The 18,334-nt window shown below is 39.5% G+C and overlaps 1 long non-coding RNA gene across 1 annotated transcript; it reads left to right on the top strand.

The window, feature by feature from the left end:
* The first annotated feature begins 4,454 nt into the window (after positions 1-4,454).
* On the top strand, positions 4,455-8,839 carry LOC118644520. The gene is made up of 3 exons (XR_004962294.1): positions 4,455-5,974; positions 6,085-7,365; positions 8,119-8,839. It is a non-coding gene; the product is annotated as an uncharacterized LOC118644520 (long non-coding RNA).
* Positions 8,840-18,334: the final 9,495 nt, after the last annotated feature.

Raw genomic sequence — 18,334 nt, 5'->3', positions numbered from 1 at the left:
TAAATCAAAATCAATAAAATTTTACAAATTTTAATGCTGTACTTATAACTACTTATATATTGTATACCACCATAGTATGCATTATTTTTGGGCGATAGTACACTAATTCCGATTTAGAAAGTGCATAATATTACTCGATAAGTGTTATTCGATAATATCAAAACAGAAAATTTGCGCGTTTCAAAGAGCGATATTAAAAAAGATAGAAGAAACGTTCAAGTAATACAAGTATAATATTACGTGGATATTACGTACAAAACATGTATATTTTTTTATAGCAATCAATTAGTAGCAATAATGAATTTCTCCATTACTTTTCCGCATTTGTCGCCAAATCCAACTCTTTGACGCGAGTGCGCGACTCCCTTAAAAATCTCGATCGTCGCCGGAGGGCGAGCGCATAGGGGATGAAGTATCCATCGGGGATCGGGGAACAATCCCATCCAGCGGCGGATTGCTTGTTCCGCTATTTAAAAGTGTCCTCGGTTAGCAGCGGGGTAAGTTAAGGCCCGCGTTGGCGTGGCGACCGGGCCTCGAGCCGTTCGACAATAGCGTCGCGGTCGCTTTCGTCGTCTCGGCGAAAGTGGCGCTGTTTAATATTAATAAGCCGGGGCGGCTCTGCCCCTGGCAGGCACGTAGATGCATATCAGACCCGGCATTACGAGAAGACGGCACCCGCGGTCGCGCCCGGAAACGGCCTGCCTGGCCCGGCACGCGAGATTTTTTCCTCCCCACGATTTGAATACACTCGCCGCGCGTCAGCGTCTTGTCCGCGAAGCAGACATCTCTATTCGCGCGCGTTTCGAGGATCTTCGAAGCTCACACATGTGTACATATATAATTTGTATATTTATCTAAGTTCATCTATAGCTCGCTATTTGATGCTCGAAAGCTAGAATGTTTTTGTAAGACGCAAATGTTTGATTTAAACTCTTATTTGTCACGTTATGATTAAGTTATGTTAATTTTACACACAATTCTATTTTTTTTGCAAACTGTATATATGTATAATCGGACAGAAAGAATAATTTTATTATAGTATTTAGAAGTTCAGCTAAATATAGATAAAAGATTAATTTATATTTTTGAATTGAAATAATTATGTAGAACGCTGGAGAATGATGACACTGTTGCAAAAAGTTTTAACATTCTGGTAGCAGCCAGCTTAAATGTCAAATATATATTTTTTAATGGTGTAACATAATTATTTTTAGATCTATATTTTAGCATTATTCTTTTCGTGTATCATGAATCTTTTAAAATCATTTTTTTAATCAATACAAGTCGATACAATTTCTTAATAAATAGAAACATTTCTCTTTTTTACATATTTTTTATATTTTTTATTTTTGTTTATTTTCTACAATATTTCCTCAATTAAAAATATTTCGTGAGAATTATGTAACGAATTGTGTATTCAAAAAGATCAAATTATCGAGTTTAAAAATCGTAATGTATTTTATAGATGTACAAATTTTGTTATTAGATTTTTCATTAGACTAAATTTTTATTTTAATTTTGCAATAAATGTTTAAATATACAAAAAAATAGATTTGTTACAGTTAGTTGTTATAGCAAGAGGCTAAGTAAAGTTGTATTAAAATTCAGCTACCACTCACAATTTTTGCTGCAACTAATCTTTTTTTTCGTGTAGTATCTAAATTCTTAATTACACGTGCTCATGATATTCTGGAGCATAGTAAAGAAGACAAAGACGATAGGGAAAAATAAGGTATCGAACAAATGCATACCTTCTCCCGATGGTGTCATCCAATGAAACCGTTGTAGCTTCATGAGAGGAGATTCATAAAACGTTAACTGTATCCCGAGCACGTGAGTGCATTAAGGCGGCTCCTTTTAACCAGTCACGAACGATTGATCGTGCAATTATCGGCGGGGGCGTACTTATTGGCACAATTTCTTTTATCGCCGCGATCCCAGGTGCATCCTTTAGCCACGGAGAAGGGCCTTTCGCGAGGGGATCGTCGAAGAATGGGCAACGAAAGGGTAAGCAACGCAAAATGGAAGTGAAGGAGGCACAGAGCACGAGAGGGATATAACGTAAAAGGCACAGAGAAAGGAGACAAGAAAGATAGGAAGCGAGGAAGGAGGGTATACGGAGAGAGAGAGGAGAGAAATGAGAGAGTACGAGGAAAAATGGAAGGAAAGAGAGAGAGACGATAGTTTGTAACCAGGCCTCAAGAATGAGAGAGGAAACCAAAGCATCAGAGTTGCGAAACAGAGTGGAAAAGCGAGCGAGCGTGAGGGAGAAGGAGAAAAAGTGAGGGAGGAAAAGAGACAGAGAGAGAGAGAGGAAGAGAGAGAGAGAGAGGACGAGAGAGGAGACAATGAACGGGGGAGTTATCTGTAATGGAATAAGTTGGCAACAATGGCGCATTGTTTGGCAGAACGGTCGCATCGTCGTCTGTTGACGGACATTATCGCCGGACGTTGCGTTTCCGGCGCAACCGGGAACGTCCTCGTCCCGTCAGAAGACGGCGTGTCAACCGGCATGATTCCGCGTGTTCGGAATGTATGCCACGCGTACAGCCTCCACCGCGGCACCGTCGCGCCGCACATAGCGCCTGCTACCAGAAAGCCCGGCCATTCAAATTCGCGCGAAGAGCAGCTAGCTATCGAGCTTGCTGTTACATGTGTCGCGAATAGAAACGCGGCCGCCTGCTTAAAACGTAAGCGTGGGCCGACCATACGCCACTCGCTCCAAGTTTCCGCGACAATCCTCGATTCCTCGCGGCAGGTCACGAAGGGCGTGGTTTCATCAATGTCTATCAAACTAAACTCTATTAAACTAGTCCGTTGAAACAGCTTAGCTCGAGCTTCAATTTCAACTTTCTCTCTCGTTTCATTTCTTAAAAAAAAGTACCCGCGGATTAGAGAAGATAAAATTTAACGAATAAAGTTGCCGAAATCAATTACGTATTAATTTTTAGAAATTTTGACGGTAAATAGATAGTAAATATTTAAAATTTTCATATAATTATACATTTGAAGAAGCCTTGTAAGCCTTTTTTTTATTTCAGTAGAAAAAGCTAGCATAAATAGCTATTCAGAACTACTTTCTTTGCAGCGGTTGACTCTATTAGAACATTCGGAGCTACATCACATTATTTTTAGCTCAATAATAAATATAATAAATAACAATGTATGTATCTACAGCTCGAGAATTAGAAGAAGATAAAAAAGCAAATTAAATTAAAAATAATTTACATTGGTGCAAACGGGGCGGAAAACGTGTCGATTAAATTCTCGGGATCCGCGCCGCGCTTTGTTATTGCGCGCAGAATTAATTCGTCATGGCGGATGGTAAACGAGAATAATTTAAGTAAATCAAGAACAGCTGTCAAGATCGCGGTGAATTCGAAACCGTTCGCGGATGCGTAATACGAACTGCGGGGCGCCCGCCGGAGATGGCGAGGGTGTGGGATAGCTGGTGTCTTGGAGATTCATCCCTTAACGCGGTAATACCACAAACAGACATCCGGGAGGGATTAAGGCGGCAACCCCTTTGCCTTGCAATCTTTACTTAGCAGTCCGCCTGCCGCGTGTAACGACGTGCCGGCTAAAATCCCTTTAAAGACCGCCGGTGAGATCCGATCGCGGGATTTGCTTCGGTCTTACCTGTACTTAGAAACTGCCTTATACACTCTACGCGAACGCGAAAAGTCACTGTCCGTTGAATCGCTCGGTCGATTTCCAATCCCAGTCACGATTTCAGGTATAGACGTCTGTAGAACTATGTGTCTCTTACAGTTGTTCGAGTATCTTGCATAATTTCCCCCTAATTGTCCATTTTTATAGAACACGCTGAAATCGTTCGCGAAAATTAGGTTTCTGTGACTGGTAAATCAGGACAAACATCTCGGTGCCAGCGATAACCGCAATGTCGTCACTCCGCAAGAAAGGAAAGCATCGAGAAAATCGTTCAGAATGCATAAATAATTTTCCAGCTCGTACATATACTGAATATCCATTCGCGACCTAAATTGCTGCGTAAAAAGACCAGGACATTGTGCGTCCGCATACTCTTACCATTCTGTCGCTGATAGGCAGAAGTGAATAGCGAAATTACTGCACGCGAACGCCATCAGTGCAACTGTTCTTCGGCTGTCGCAGTCATCGCGAGCTCTGCAACTGCAATCGACTTACGGTTCAATCTTACCGCGGCCTGACGATGAAGAGAAAGAGAGAAGAATGGAAGGAGTACACTGAAGTGGAGCACGTCGCCGGCATTACCGGTCCTTGGTGTAGGTGCAAAGCAGATTATATAAAGGAGTTAAAAGTATTAAAATTACGATGTATTTTAGCTCGCAACGTTCTGTTCCCGGCGGCATTCCCGTTCCCCGCGAAATGAGACAGGCAGACGGGTAGGGGACGAAAGACGAGGAAGTCGAGTATGACGCGAAGTAAAGGCGCGGTGGTGGCGTCGTGGGAGAGGGGTGGGAGGTTTCGGGGGGGGGGACGAAAGGGGACCAAAACAGGGGCGACGGGAAAGGGGCGAAGCCGAGAGGGTACGGAGTGTATAAGTGCTCCGCCTGCAGAGACGAGAGATGAAAGGCGCGCAATGCGCTCGAGGACACAGATACATTTGCCGGCGAGAATGCTGAAAAATAATGAAAAAAAAGTGACGCCGGGATTGGGCGCGGGGATAGGCAAAGGCGTACCGATCGGACAAATATCTACAGAACTTTACGACCGAGGTACGGAGGTATACGAAATGTGAGTCAGATTTGTGTTTTCCCGGTGCACCGACCTGGAAAATCGCTGCTACTCTACTGCTATCGGACACTAATTATGAGATTTCGAGTGTATCGAGTAGTGAGGGATGCTTTCGAAGAAGGACGCGATCGATGATCGAAAAACTGCAATGTTATCGTTAAAGAAAACAAGAAGTAAGATCTTCAGAAATGTTGATAAATGTAAGCTTTACAAAACGTAAACTTTACAGAAAAATATACCTTCTAAAGCTGTTAATTTCAAACATTTTGTCTTGAAGGGATATTTGAATTGTAGATATAGGAAAGAAGAATTGTTTTTAATTGAATTCAATTAGAAGAATTAAGTCTCCAATTATTGAAAAATAAGGGAATTTTAAAGCAAATTATCAACAAGATGTCTCTGAATTGGCTTTATAGAGAGAGTTCCAAATTCTTTTACGCAATTGAAATATAAAAAGGAGAAGACAAAGCAATTTCACATTAATAACAAAACTTTTTTTTTTAACTGTTCTCTCTGTAAAGCCAATTAAAAAATATCGTCTGATAAAAAAAAGTTGGTAATTTGCTTAAGAAAGATGAAAAGTATACATCTCTTTCTTTAATTTAGACATATTTCTAGAGTCTACGAATTGGACGAACAATAAATTCGTTGTCTCGTTTCAACCTGGCCGATGCAAACTCTCTTTATTCTCGGTCACCGCGCCGAAACGCGTAAAGATCGCGAATCCAATACCATTAGACCTCGTGCGGAACATATCCGCGCGCGGTGAACGCACGGGGCCAAAGTGCGACGGGCGAATTATGGGGATGTACTCGTAGGGCGTCGGATGTGCCATGGGATCACCATAAGGCGGGATATTTCGTGAGGCCGTCTACGTGGCTGACGCCGCCGATGCGACTGTATGGGACGCTCGTTTCGCCCGCTGGGAATTTCGGCGGATCACCCGTTATATATCCGGGGGGGTTATCGGGCGAACGACTGGAAAATAATTTGCAGTTTCCCCCGCGCTCTCTCGTGGGGAAAATGACCAGAGACGCGAGAATATACGTTCGCGCAAGCTGCCCTTTTCGGTTTCCCGATGATTCCTGTAATTCCCTCCTGTTTGTTATTTCTGTCTTACTACTATCGCTGCCGAATAATACGCAAGGTTTCACAAAAATGAAAGTCTTGTGGCCAAGACGCAAGAGCAAAACAAAAGATAGTCCTGGCGTCTAGAATTATCTCTGCTTGGAAACAAGTAAGCGCCACCGTTCATGTTGCTAGTTATAATAATATCATGTAAAGCTATTAATTTCACATTTTGTTACGTAATTCTTAATTGCGCAACCTCACTGTTCTTACTTATAGGAGCACGTCTTCCGAGATTCGACTATCTACTATTGTAACTGAGAATAATCAAAGCCAGATGTTTGAAGGGTCTTGTATAACACCGAATGATATCTTGTCGCCGCGATACCGAAGCGCGAGTTGTATGTAATCAGCAGTATTAGCCCCTGTCGTGATACGGTAATTTCCTGAATTGTCAAACGCGCTGACAGTTTGATACTGTTACTGGCGCGTAACGCGTAGATAACTGAACATGCAGTATCGCGTAATGGAAAAAGCGTCGCTGTCAAAACTGCCGTTTGCGTAATCGCAATAGTGATAACAACATTATCTAATTTCATTATAATTCTATTACTAATTTTGATTTGAACTTTCTATAAATTCAGAGAAATATGATAACTAAACACAACAGTTTATTTTTGTATATAATTATTAATAATATAAAACAATTATCTGTACTCTCCAAAACGGAATCAGTGTATTGTTACTGAAAGACAGTAATTAATCGAATTATAAGTATAGCATTGTAAAGATTTCACTGAAAGAATTAGTAATATCAGTAAAATATATAAAATAGATAAATTGGAAAAAATTTAGGCTCAGAAAAATTAAGAACACAGCGTATAACAATGTTAAATTAGAGCCAACATTGAATGTTTGCATGTGCCTAAAAATGTATTACTTAAATTAAAAAAAAGTTTAAATTCTATATTTTAGACTATATTCAACATAATAAATTACAGATAATGAAATCGATCACGTATTACAAATGATAAAATTAAATGTTACACATAGATTACTTGTCATCACACCGACAGATGCAAAAGTGAGTGATACAAGAGAAAGTCAAACAAGAAAAATAAAATAAAAGTGCAAATTGTTATTGTGTTTATACTAAAGATTTGTGAAATATATTAATATAGATTCTTAATAAAATTCTTTTGCCTTTCCATTAGTGATATTTTTTACTGGTTAAATTTAAACAAGTACTTATACATTACCATACCAATTTAACGTATTAATTAAAGAAATAATATAAATATACACATGTGTGTATCGCTCATATAAATATCTCTGTGTAATAAACAAGAAAACGAAAAAATGGCATGAGACTCGTACGAGACGATCAGTATTGTGACATCTATTTAATATTAGAGGAACGAGGGTAGATAGAAGTCGCTATACAAGACAGATTTTAATCCTTGCCGTACCAAAGGAAGAAAAGGAACGATGCTGAATTGACTTGAAGTCTCTTCGGGCAAGATGCTTAATTCCACCTCGTTCTTCTGTAACTACTCTTTGGTAGTTTCCCTTCCATTCTCTTATATTCTCTTATATAGATGATAATCTCGTATTTTTAATTCCTATTTTCGCCAAATATATTGAAAATTATACTTATAAACAGTTTGTATGTTTTGCTACAAATTATTATATGTTACTGATTGTGTAATGTAATGAGACAAAAAAATTTAGTCTTTACTCAATTATTTCTTTACTTAACATTTCAGGAAAACTTTTTTTTTGTTAAATATCAAAGCGTTAAATTCCATGAGTTAAATAACATTTTGTTACTTTTAACTTCCAAGAATATATTCAAATTTATTATTTAAACACAAAATATGTGGTCTAATCTCGTCTAATCAATTCATTTCTATAATTGAATTGCTTAATAAGCAATTCAAAGTAAGCAGCGTCTATATTAATGTATGTACTTAATAAATAATAAACTAAATTTGAGTCAAATTTAATTTCTTAAATCATAAAATTAAATTTTCCAATTCTATTATTTCAATAAAATTAATTAATTATATATTGAGTGAAAGCAACATATTCAATGTGACGGCATATATAAGAACGATTAAAAATAATTTAAATTGAATGTAATTTGACATTACAAACTGAATAGTATAGAATTAAATATAAAAAATATTTTATGGTAAAATATTGTGTAAATTATTTGCCAACTTTCTCATATTTAAAAAATAAATCTTAAGTTAAATATATTTTAATTATTTAATTTTTTAAATGTATTTACCGCGATTATTTCTATTGCAGTGATGTGTGGATTTTCAATCACACTTATGCAATTTGGAAATGTCAGTCTGTAAAACGCGCAAAAGTAATTCCGAGTCTGCAGCAGAAAGGATTCGAGATGGTGCGTGATACGAAGAACAAGGATTCTAAGGAATATCCCGAAGGAGAATCAAACAGGATTTTGTCGTCTCGAAATCGTATATCATTTCAACCGCGACGTCTGTATCGCCGTCTGTACTGTAGCGACCTGGCGATAAGCATCGTTAGATCCTAGGTTTATCCAGGCGCGACTAATTATGCGAATATCACGCAAACCTCCACTAACGAAAACGGATCATTAGTGAGAACATCGATATTTTAATCCACGATTGCTTCCAATTATACGGAAGATCCCTCTTATTAAAAGCAGGCAGTGTGCCTGCATATATTCCAGTTACCGTCACAATAAAATTAATTACATATCAACTTAATCGCGAGACTGAGCCAGAGATGTGTTAGCATTTACATTCTATTGGACACTAATCAAACCAGAACGTATCGATTACTGTGTATCCAGTGCACCTTCCATCCACTGAATATATGTACAGATATAACGCTTTATATACAAAGTTGTCAATACGTTACACAATCAAACTTTGTAAGGATATATCTTTTCCCTTTACAACTTGAAAATAACTAAAAATAGAGATTTTTTAAAACAAATTTAAAGCGTAAAAAATGTACTAATCAATTTACAATATAACTCAATTATATTGCTTATAATTTTTTGTATAAATTGATTCTCGTATGTTATTAGATTAAAAATAAATATTGTGTTATTAATTGTGTTTTCCTCTACTAAAGATATAATTCAGGAGCTTTCTGTTACTTCTATAAATAACTCTACAAAAATATAACTTTATGTACAATTCTGTCTCTGTATTATCGAGAATAGTATTTTCGGCGTCATTATTGCAAACTATCGCTTACCATCACGTTGTACTTTGCATCAACCGGTTCCACGGTGACAGGAATCGAATGATATCGAATCGCGCGGATGCGGGAAACGCAGAAACATTCGGTGACTAAACGTTTATAGGCACTTAGGGCAACTTTTCCTCGCGCAACGCTATATGAATAAGTGATAAAGCCGCAGTAGGATGAGGGCGAGGCCCGTAGTATAAATTCCAGGAGGTTGTCCTGCGCCCGGGCTCTCTCCCCAGGGTACACCACACCCTCAAAGCAGCGGCATAAGGGTTATGCTTGATAGATACGGCCCGGCTAAGTGCTTATCGTATTTCGTTTAGACGCCGCCACACTCAGAGCTACAACGATCGTTCTTGTGAACGAATCCTTAAGAGCATCGCGCGCTTAAAGCTCACTCGCTCGGTCCGACTTGACTTCTTCCATCTAAAATTTCGAGCGAACGGGAATAAAAATTCGCGCCACGGCGCAATTCCCACGAATGCAAAATGTTAAGCGACCTAGCGCAGAAAACGTTCTACCTTGCTTATCGTAGTAAGTAAAAATGGTGTTGAGGTCGCCTTTTTTTGCGAATAGCGATAACTTTTTGTAATTTTCTAAGAGACATGCAAATGTATATATAAACTATATGTATTTATTTTCGTGAAAATCCACATGTATATTTGACAATAACTATTAATGATTATTCCGATTTTCGCTAATCTCGTTACTATTATTAGCAATTTATTAATTTCTTACCACGTCCGACAGAACGAATCGTAACCGCCGACACGGTGATCGCAGGCGAAGAGAGCGAGGCGCCGAGAGAGAAAACCGCCGGCAACCGTAGGCCGACTAGGAACTCGTTAAATACGAGCTTACGTTGTCTACAAATTTATTTTGGATTTGGCGCTACGACAGACAAAAGGAAGAAAAATAAAACGAGACGGGTCCAAGGCAGATCTAGAGTCGAGAGTAAGGCTCATCCAAGATCGAAGTTACATTATGGCGCGTATACCCCTTCGATGGTCGTAGGGTGGGTCTTAAGGGATAAGGCTTCCTCACCTTCGTTCCGAGAAAGAGAGTCGCGTCTTTACGCGCGCGTTAGTTTCACGTTCTGCTTACGGCCCACTGGGGGCCCCATTAAAATGCCTCGAATTGTTTACCACCCGGCCCCGCATCGTCTCGTAATATCTGCACCGTAAGCTATCATCCCTGCACGACCTACGCGTAAAGATAAAATTAGAAACTCTTTGCGATAGCGTACCTTCGCATTGCAACAAATGCGACTTTTGCATTCCGAAGCGAATTTTTTTGTCGCAACTCCCCCCCTCCCCCCTCTCTCCCCTCCCCCAGTTAATAAAGGCTACCTGAATTATTCCGTCGACCAATGCGACATTATGAAAAATTGGCGGCAATTTCGCGTGATCGGCATTCTCCATTAACGCGCGGTCAACGTCGCGCTCGCGCGGATATGCGAATTCCCTTTGCATGCTACTTAAATCCACGAGTGAATTCTATCAATTCTCGCTCGCGTACGGATCGCATAATGGTCGGAAGAGCTTATCGGTTATTAATGAAGTGAATAACGTCGCGCATCGCCACGAAGAGAAGGAGGAAGAGGGGGGGGCGTTTAATGGATCGTTAGTTCCAGGCGACATAAACGAAATTCAGCGTGTCCGCTCTTCGGCGTTTCCCGCGATTCCCCGATTTATCGATCATGAATTGAACGAGATATATGAACGGGAAAAAAACCATCATTAAAAACTTGCCTAAAATTTTACCAAATGAAATAATAATGACCGTACATTGTACACCCAGGGGTATAAACGATTAAGTTAAAATGTTCACGACGCAAATACAGGGGAATATTTAATTAAAGTAACAATATTTTGCCTTTATTCGCCTTTAACTCCGGATTTTCCGGTCTGAGCCCGCTCTGAAAATCAGAGCCAAAACCGTCATCCGCGCGCCTCCTTTCCCGCTCACTCGTCTTTTCCGCTCGGGCTGATCGCGTATACACGCATGGTGGCTCGCTTTTGCTCAGGTTAACGCAAATGCGACGGGAACAAACAAACGGGGAATACAAATCTAGAGTGAAATGAACAATGCCCGGGAGAGTTACTGCCTCCTAATTGAAACCAACCTCCCTTCCTCCACGCATACCGCCCCCGCTCCCTGCGCCTTCGTCTTTCCTCTTTCCGCCTTCCTCACTCTCCGTCCTTTCCGTCCTGCTCCCGTATCAACCCCCTTCCTCCCTGTCCCACCGATTCTTCCTCATCCCTTTCCATCCCCGCACCGCCTAATCGTCCCGCACAGATGCGTGCCGCGTTTTCTCTCTATCCGCGTATAAAGCGTATAGTTTATGACAAAAGTTCGGCCTCGAGTTTAACAAAACGTCCATTGGCCCATTGCAGTACACGAGTCGATGCGTTTACATGCGTCAAATAAACGGGTATTGATCACGTCGCTCGAGATCATCCGACGTACGCCTGTGTCGCCGTTAAAAGAACATCGTGACGCGACTACGTTGAGCTAATGGGCATTCTAATTGCCCGCTGGGGAAAATTTCATGGTTATGTGATTCGTGTTACGCTACATTGACGATCTCGCAATGTATTATTAACGTAATAATGCGGTTACAATTCGCAAGTTTCAACTTGTAACAATTACTGAATTAATAATTCTTAATGTACTAATATTTAGTTATTATATTAATTAACAAAAAGTCTGGTGTATAATAATCAAGTCTAAATAATGATTACTAAAGCTGGGGTGAAATAATTTCAATCAAAAATGTTGGATTATTACTAAACGTTAATTTATTATCTTTGGTGATATTTACTAAATATTGTACTGTGCCAATGCACAAAATATATTTGGCAGATATCATCAAATTGTGTTTCTTCCTCTAGTGTAATATTGATAATTAATATGTGATATACTTGCATTATATCAATAATTAATATTGACAATTCAGTAGCAGCAATAAATATTATTGCTTCATCCAACTTATCTATCAGTGCAACTAAAATATTATCATATTTTTTCATTATTTTAATCGAAGACTTCTTTGCAAACGGAAATAAATCTACGTTCTCTCGAGTGAACGTGATTAGCCCAGTCTACACGAACAAAATACTGAGGAACTATATATGATATAAATCGACTATTCACCTAGATTCACGGCGTCCCTTATTTACCCGTTCAAGCGCGAAACGTACGTACGAAAATTAAACACGCGGAGCCTATTCCACGCACTTACGGGAGTCTCCATAGACTTCGGATATTTCCTGCAAGGGCTGCGAGCCTCGTAACGAAATTTCCTCCATGTAAGAAGTTTTCGTTCGTATGCGTCGAAAATAAACTCGCCTCTAGTCCTAAGAGAAAGAGAAACGACTTAGCGCGCGCGCGCGTGTTGTATTTCACAGGTGCGTTTTAATCCCCAACATTCTCGAGATGGCTTAGGTTTACTGCTGCACGCAGTAATTTAGAAATGTCTTGTATAATACGAGTTTCTACGTCGATTTGCTTTCGATACAAGTTATTCGAAAGGAATCCTTCGATATTCACGGATAGCGGATTTACCGTTTCAATGATTAATTGAATGCCCGTGAGTATTGCCGAGCACATAATAACTGGCTTTAACAAACAGACATTCTCTTCGTCGGGTAGACGATGAAAAAAAAAAAACCTGATGGAAATGCGAGCCGCGGGAAGGTATACGCGTTTATTGAAATCGATGCGCGAAACAATCGGTGCTCGATCGAAATTTGTTACGCGAGACGTCAACGGGCGCAATTCAATCGGCATAACGTGACATAGATAGTTTTCGTGAACGTTATCGTCGATGGCGCGCGCATGAGTGTCCGTGCGAAAACGAGTTGCTAATCCAGCGCTCGTGGCTGCAAAATACCAGGTAAATTTCGGGGAAAAAAGAGCCGCAACTGTAACCGATAAGTGATATATCAATTTCTGCTCGCAATTGTGTTCTCCCGTTTATTCAATCTTCGTTTTGAATTATACGCCTAAAAATCGTGATTCAAATACACGAGCTAGACAAATTTGGTACTACGTATTGAAAGTATTCAAAACTACTTATAGTAATTTCGAGAACCACTTAAATGTGTTCAACACATAAAAATAAAGTTGCAACTTACAAATAAAATTATTTTTGTTTAGTACTTAAACAATTTACAAAGTAATTCATGTTAAAGTTTACAGAAATATTTACGTAATAATTTACCGATAAATAACATGCAATTTTTCTTGAGTTGTATGTACAAATATAGAGATACAAATATAACATATGTGATATCATCGTTATGCGAGCTATAATGTTAAAAATTTGTACACTTATATAAAAATATTAATTCGTGTAAAAATGCACAATTTCATGTATTTCCACTATAAATTGTGTAATTTTTACCCATATTATTCATTTTATTACAGTATATAGATATTGTTTTTGCATATTATTTTTGCGGATATATATGCATTCAATGTCTACATTCAATTCTTTGAACTTCCTTTCTTTCACCCATCGTCCTCGAGAGGAAATCGAAGATTATCGAGACTAATTCCGAAACAGTATCGCTCCTCTCGGTGGAAAATCGCGTGAGGCTCACGCTCGAGGAAATCAAGACGTCTTCGTCGTGATGTCTTCGCAAACACACAGCCGTCGTTGTATTATAGCAAACGGACGAACGAACGAACGAACGAAAGGGAACAAGCCCGTCATCACAGAAAGAGGCCGAGTCGAGATTACCAGCGCGTACCTTCGTTTTCCCTCCTTTCGTTCTCCTTTTCCGCGCTCGCCACCCTCCGCATTCAAACGTAAAGTTATCAGGGCTAATTTTCCGCCTTTGTCGCGCCCCTCGATGGCCACCAGCCGGTTCATTATTCGCATCTAGCGACCACAGTTTTTAATAACCTAATGGCTCTTACGCGGTACATTATATCGCCATTCTCCTCTTCTCTCTCGCCCTCCCCTTCTGCTCCCCCCCCTCTACTTCCGGCGCCGTCCTTCGTTGTTTTTTCGTTAGCCCGCTCCTTTATTCGCCCGATCCTTGACGAAATGACGAAATATCCAGCTCTCTTATCGTTCGTTCGCTCATGGCGCTTATGACGGTACTCTCGCACGGCGATGACTCTCTCGGACTCGCATTCCACCGGGAGAGATTACAGCGAGCGAGCAACCCTTCTAGAAATCCTTCTCTGGCTTCCCCCTTCAGAGTTCGTGCGATCGCTGGAGAACGGCGCGATCGCTTAAGCCTTTATTCCTTGCGCTTTTGTTGAATGGCGGTCCTCTGCGGTTTTTGTCTCAGCGAATAATCGAGGGAGAGATGGGCTCGCGAACGTCGAAGATATTAGGCACGAATAAAGAATAAAGACACTCGAGTGATTGTCAACCGCGCGATTAGTCTCGTTCCTTGAGTGACTGATATTATTGTGCGGGGATGCGCAAATTGTCGAATACGTTGATAAAAAGAAATTAGGATTCCATGGAAATATCCTCTTCGATGCAGATCATTCATTTTTAGGGTAAATATTAAGCAACTGTATCAACATTATTATTTTCCTACTGAATTTTCTAGTTGCAAGAAGGAAATGTTTTCCTTCGCTGAGCGAAGGAGTCGAACGAGACGCAGAGCCCTCGCGGCGAGTAATAAGCAGCTGATTACGATTCAGAATGCGAGGGCGATGATATTTCACTTCTTTCTCGAGGCTTTACGATCGGACGTTTTTAATTTCCCGCCACGCGCTCCGGCGAGAGGGCCCAGGCCGAATGCAAATTGTGACAGGAAAGTTATGCGCGACCGTGAAATTAATGTCTTCCCAAGATCGGGACTTAATAGCCCGTTATATACTTCGCGTGCCACACACATACGCGTGTGCAATTCCGCGGGCGGATTTATGAAGTGACGAAGTCTCTCGCGCGCGCTCGCTTGCTAAATTGAATTCGACTTGCCCTATTTCTTTGGCTCGTATAAATCATTAGACAATCGATCGCCGATATTCACGTTTAAGTTTCCAATTCGTATTATTTTCTCAAATTTTACATCTTCTGGTACAGTAGAATAGGGTAGGGTTAATAGTGAAGTGTTACAAAAGTTCTCCACTCTTTCTACCTTTAAATTTGAGAATAAGTTTATGATTAATATGTAGACACTCCTGAATATTTTCAAATTTTTTATCCGTATAATTTTTTTAAATTGTCCTCTCTAAACTAGCATTTTGTGCGTGTGTGTGTGTGTGTGTTACCAAAAGCAAAATTTAGAAGTGATTTAATTTTAAAATATAAGAATGTTGGAAAACTATATTTTTATTAAAAAATTAAGTTAAAAAATAATTAAGAATTAAAAATCTAAAGTATTATTTTTGTGTAAAAGTATAAAATGTTAAATTATAAAATTCTCTTTAAATATTATACTTTAAACATTATAATGCCACATTAGTGAAAACATGGTACGTTTAACAAAAATACGCATAATTCAAATTGTTCATTATTTATTATTTAGAAGATGACAGTAGCCAAAAGCTTTTATATTAAAAGATACTTAAAAAATCACATAATTGCTATTCACTTTTATAAATAGGAGAACATCTTTACGTAGAAATATGACAAAAAATAATAATAATAATAATAATAGCAAATTTGATTATTAAAAAAAATGCATTTGTTGCCAAAAAAAAAATAATTTCGAGATATCGTATTAGTTTATAATATTTTACAGCATGAAACAAATTACCGGATCATCCTTTCTCTCGCCATCTTGTCTTCGAGTATACTTCCTGATTTATGTCATGCTTGACATCATTTCTACACTCAGCTTGGCAGAAGTGAACAAATATGATCGCAGTAGAGCGATATATACGAAGGAAAAATCCGATTCGGTCAAAAACTCGGCCCTTTCTCCACATCAACGTCAAAATAAGGTTAATTGAAATATAATTACGTAAATTAAAGCTAAATTTTGACCTTAATCGATCTAAAATCATCCATTTTTGTTACTTGACAATCCGTGACATTTTTTCCGGTAGAAACTGTCTATTCCTAGATTTCAAAGCGAGTATCATGATTATCATGATTGATAAGAAAAACGATAGTTGAGCAGACGCGCCCAGAGCGACGACGCGCGACGACAGATTCCTGTTCTCAAGCGCGTTTTAATATATCAAGCGTTAATTTCTTTTGGCGAGAGACACACAGAGCGACGCAGCTTGCCGCAGAGCATTTCTCCCGCCAGCTCTCAGTCTTTACGCCGAATGACAAAATGACAAAGGGTTGGTCGCCCCGGGCCAGCGATATTACCATTTCCGTTTCGGAACTATGCGAACTGTCGTCTATCGTTCCTCTCTTCGGTCGCGTATTGCGGCCGAAAATGCCTTGTGATTGATTATGCTCGCCGCACTTTCGGTACTCGACTCCTGCAACGGCCGATGGAGAATCTACGAAGAGGAACACGCTCGCAAACGAAAATCGAGACGTCTCGAAATGTTGTTACGCATTAGAAATAGATGACGATTAGAATAATTCAAAGAAATTGCAAGTTACATACACAAAAATAGCAAAAAATAATTTTTTCTCGTACTAATAATGTTCTAAAAAAATTGTTTTAAATACTTGACAGTTATGTCGCTTAACATACACGTTTGCGATATACATTTATACATTATCCAATAAAAAATTAGACGTCTTTTAACCAACGAAGACATTTTTATCATCACAAGTAATTTAATAAAAAAAACTCCCTCTCCGTGCAGAGCTATGTTGGGTCGAAAAGCAGACCGAGGGTGAGGCGGAAGGCGAGTCTTTATTTAGTTAAATGCCGCGTGTAATTGGGTGTAAGGTCTTTTTTTTGTTCGGCAAACCGACCGCGACGTCGTGTCCTGCCGCGAAACCGCCGCGTCGTCGCGGGGCTCAAGTTTTCCACCCCTTTCCGCAGCGCGCTACTGGCTGCCAGCCACCTGATGGCACAAGGGCCCACCGGGAATGAGATGCAGATTGCCAGAGGCCACTTCAGCCACGCTGGTAAGGGAGGGGGGGGGGGTGAATTTTTAATAATACCGCGCTTTCCCCTGCCCACGGCTCCCGGATGTAGAATACCATTGTTTTGACCGCGCGAGCGCGTCGGAAAAAGGACGAAGCGAAATAGTATGTGCGCGATGCGTTACGGGGACACCTACCCGGCATTATTATAACGCGCTAACGTGTCGGCGGGGGTGGCAGGAAGGGATTGTCAGCGGCAGGATATTTCGTCGTCTTCGCGGCAGGACTGCCGCTGCAAAACATTCTAAGCCCGCGGCCGTACATTCGAAAGTACGAGTCGTTTATGCAAGTGTTAATTCTCTCTCCTTCTATTTTTGGTGTTCGATAAGGTAACAGAACATTGATGTATTATAAATCAGCTTATTAATATTTGATATTATTAATTTGTGATAGAATTTTTTAACGCGCAGGTTGACGACGGCCAAAATTATTCGGCGAATGAATCAGTAGTGATCAGCGAACAGGAAAATAGGACAGCTCTAAATAGATTTCTCGATGATGTCCTAAATGCGCAGAACGATTTGAAGTGGATAGATCATGTTACGCGTCACATTAATCCAATAATTCGCCCAGATAAGTAAGAGTCTTGTTATACTGTCTGCTACTTTGATCCGAGAGAGAGAAAGAAAAAACACTAATAAAAAGTAAAATAAACTAAAAAATATATTTCTTGTGAGGTCAATTCAATTTCCATAAATTTCAATCGCTAAAAGTGTCTACTTCAATTGGAAAAAGTTATCTCGATCCATATTTGCATTCTATAGCAATTTAGAAACGCGCCAATTTTTATTGAGCGATTTAATAGAAATGTTTCCAATACAGTCCGCTGACACATACAAATCAGTACTCTATGGGGGCTGTCCTAGAACGGGCTGATATCGGTTATGGAAGTAGGTTACGCGGCAAGAGGGGCTTCGATCGGAATTATGAAACGATGTGGATGCTGCAGAAGAAGAAATACGGACGGAAGGGTACTCGCGGTATTCCTCAAACAGTCTATCTGGATGATATGACATTCAAGAAAAACGCTGATAACGTTGACTTTGATGATCTTTATCAATCCCGTGACACGTAAGCGAGGGAATTTTTTTTATACTACTATATATTAAATATTACATACTAAATATTATATATTAAATACTAAAATATTTTTAGTAATATTTAGTAAGCGACAAAATTTTTTTTTTTTTACTACTATATTGAATACTACATACTAAATATTATATATTAAATACTAAAATA

Source organism: Monomorium pharaonis, chromosome 2 (assembly GCF_013373865.1).
Source record: "Monomorium pharaonis isolate MP-MQ-018 chromosome 2, ASM1337386v2, whole genome shotgun sequence".
In the NCBI taxonomy this organism is placed as follows: domain Eukaryota; kingdom Metazoa; phylum Arthropoda; class Insecta; order Hymenoptera; family Formicidae; genus Monomorium; species Monomorium pharaonis.
The sequence above is the reverse complement of the archived record's forward strand: the minus strand, read 5'-3'. Positions and strand labels throughout refer to the sequence as shown.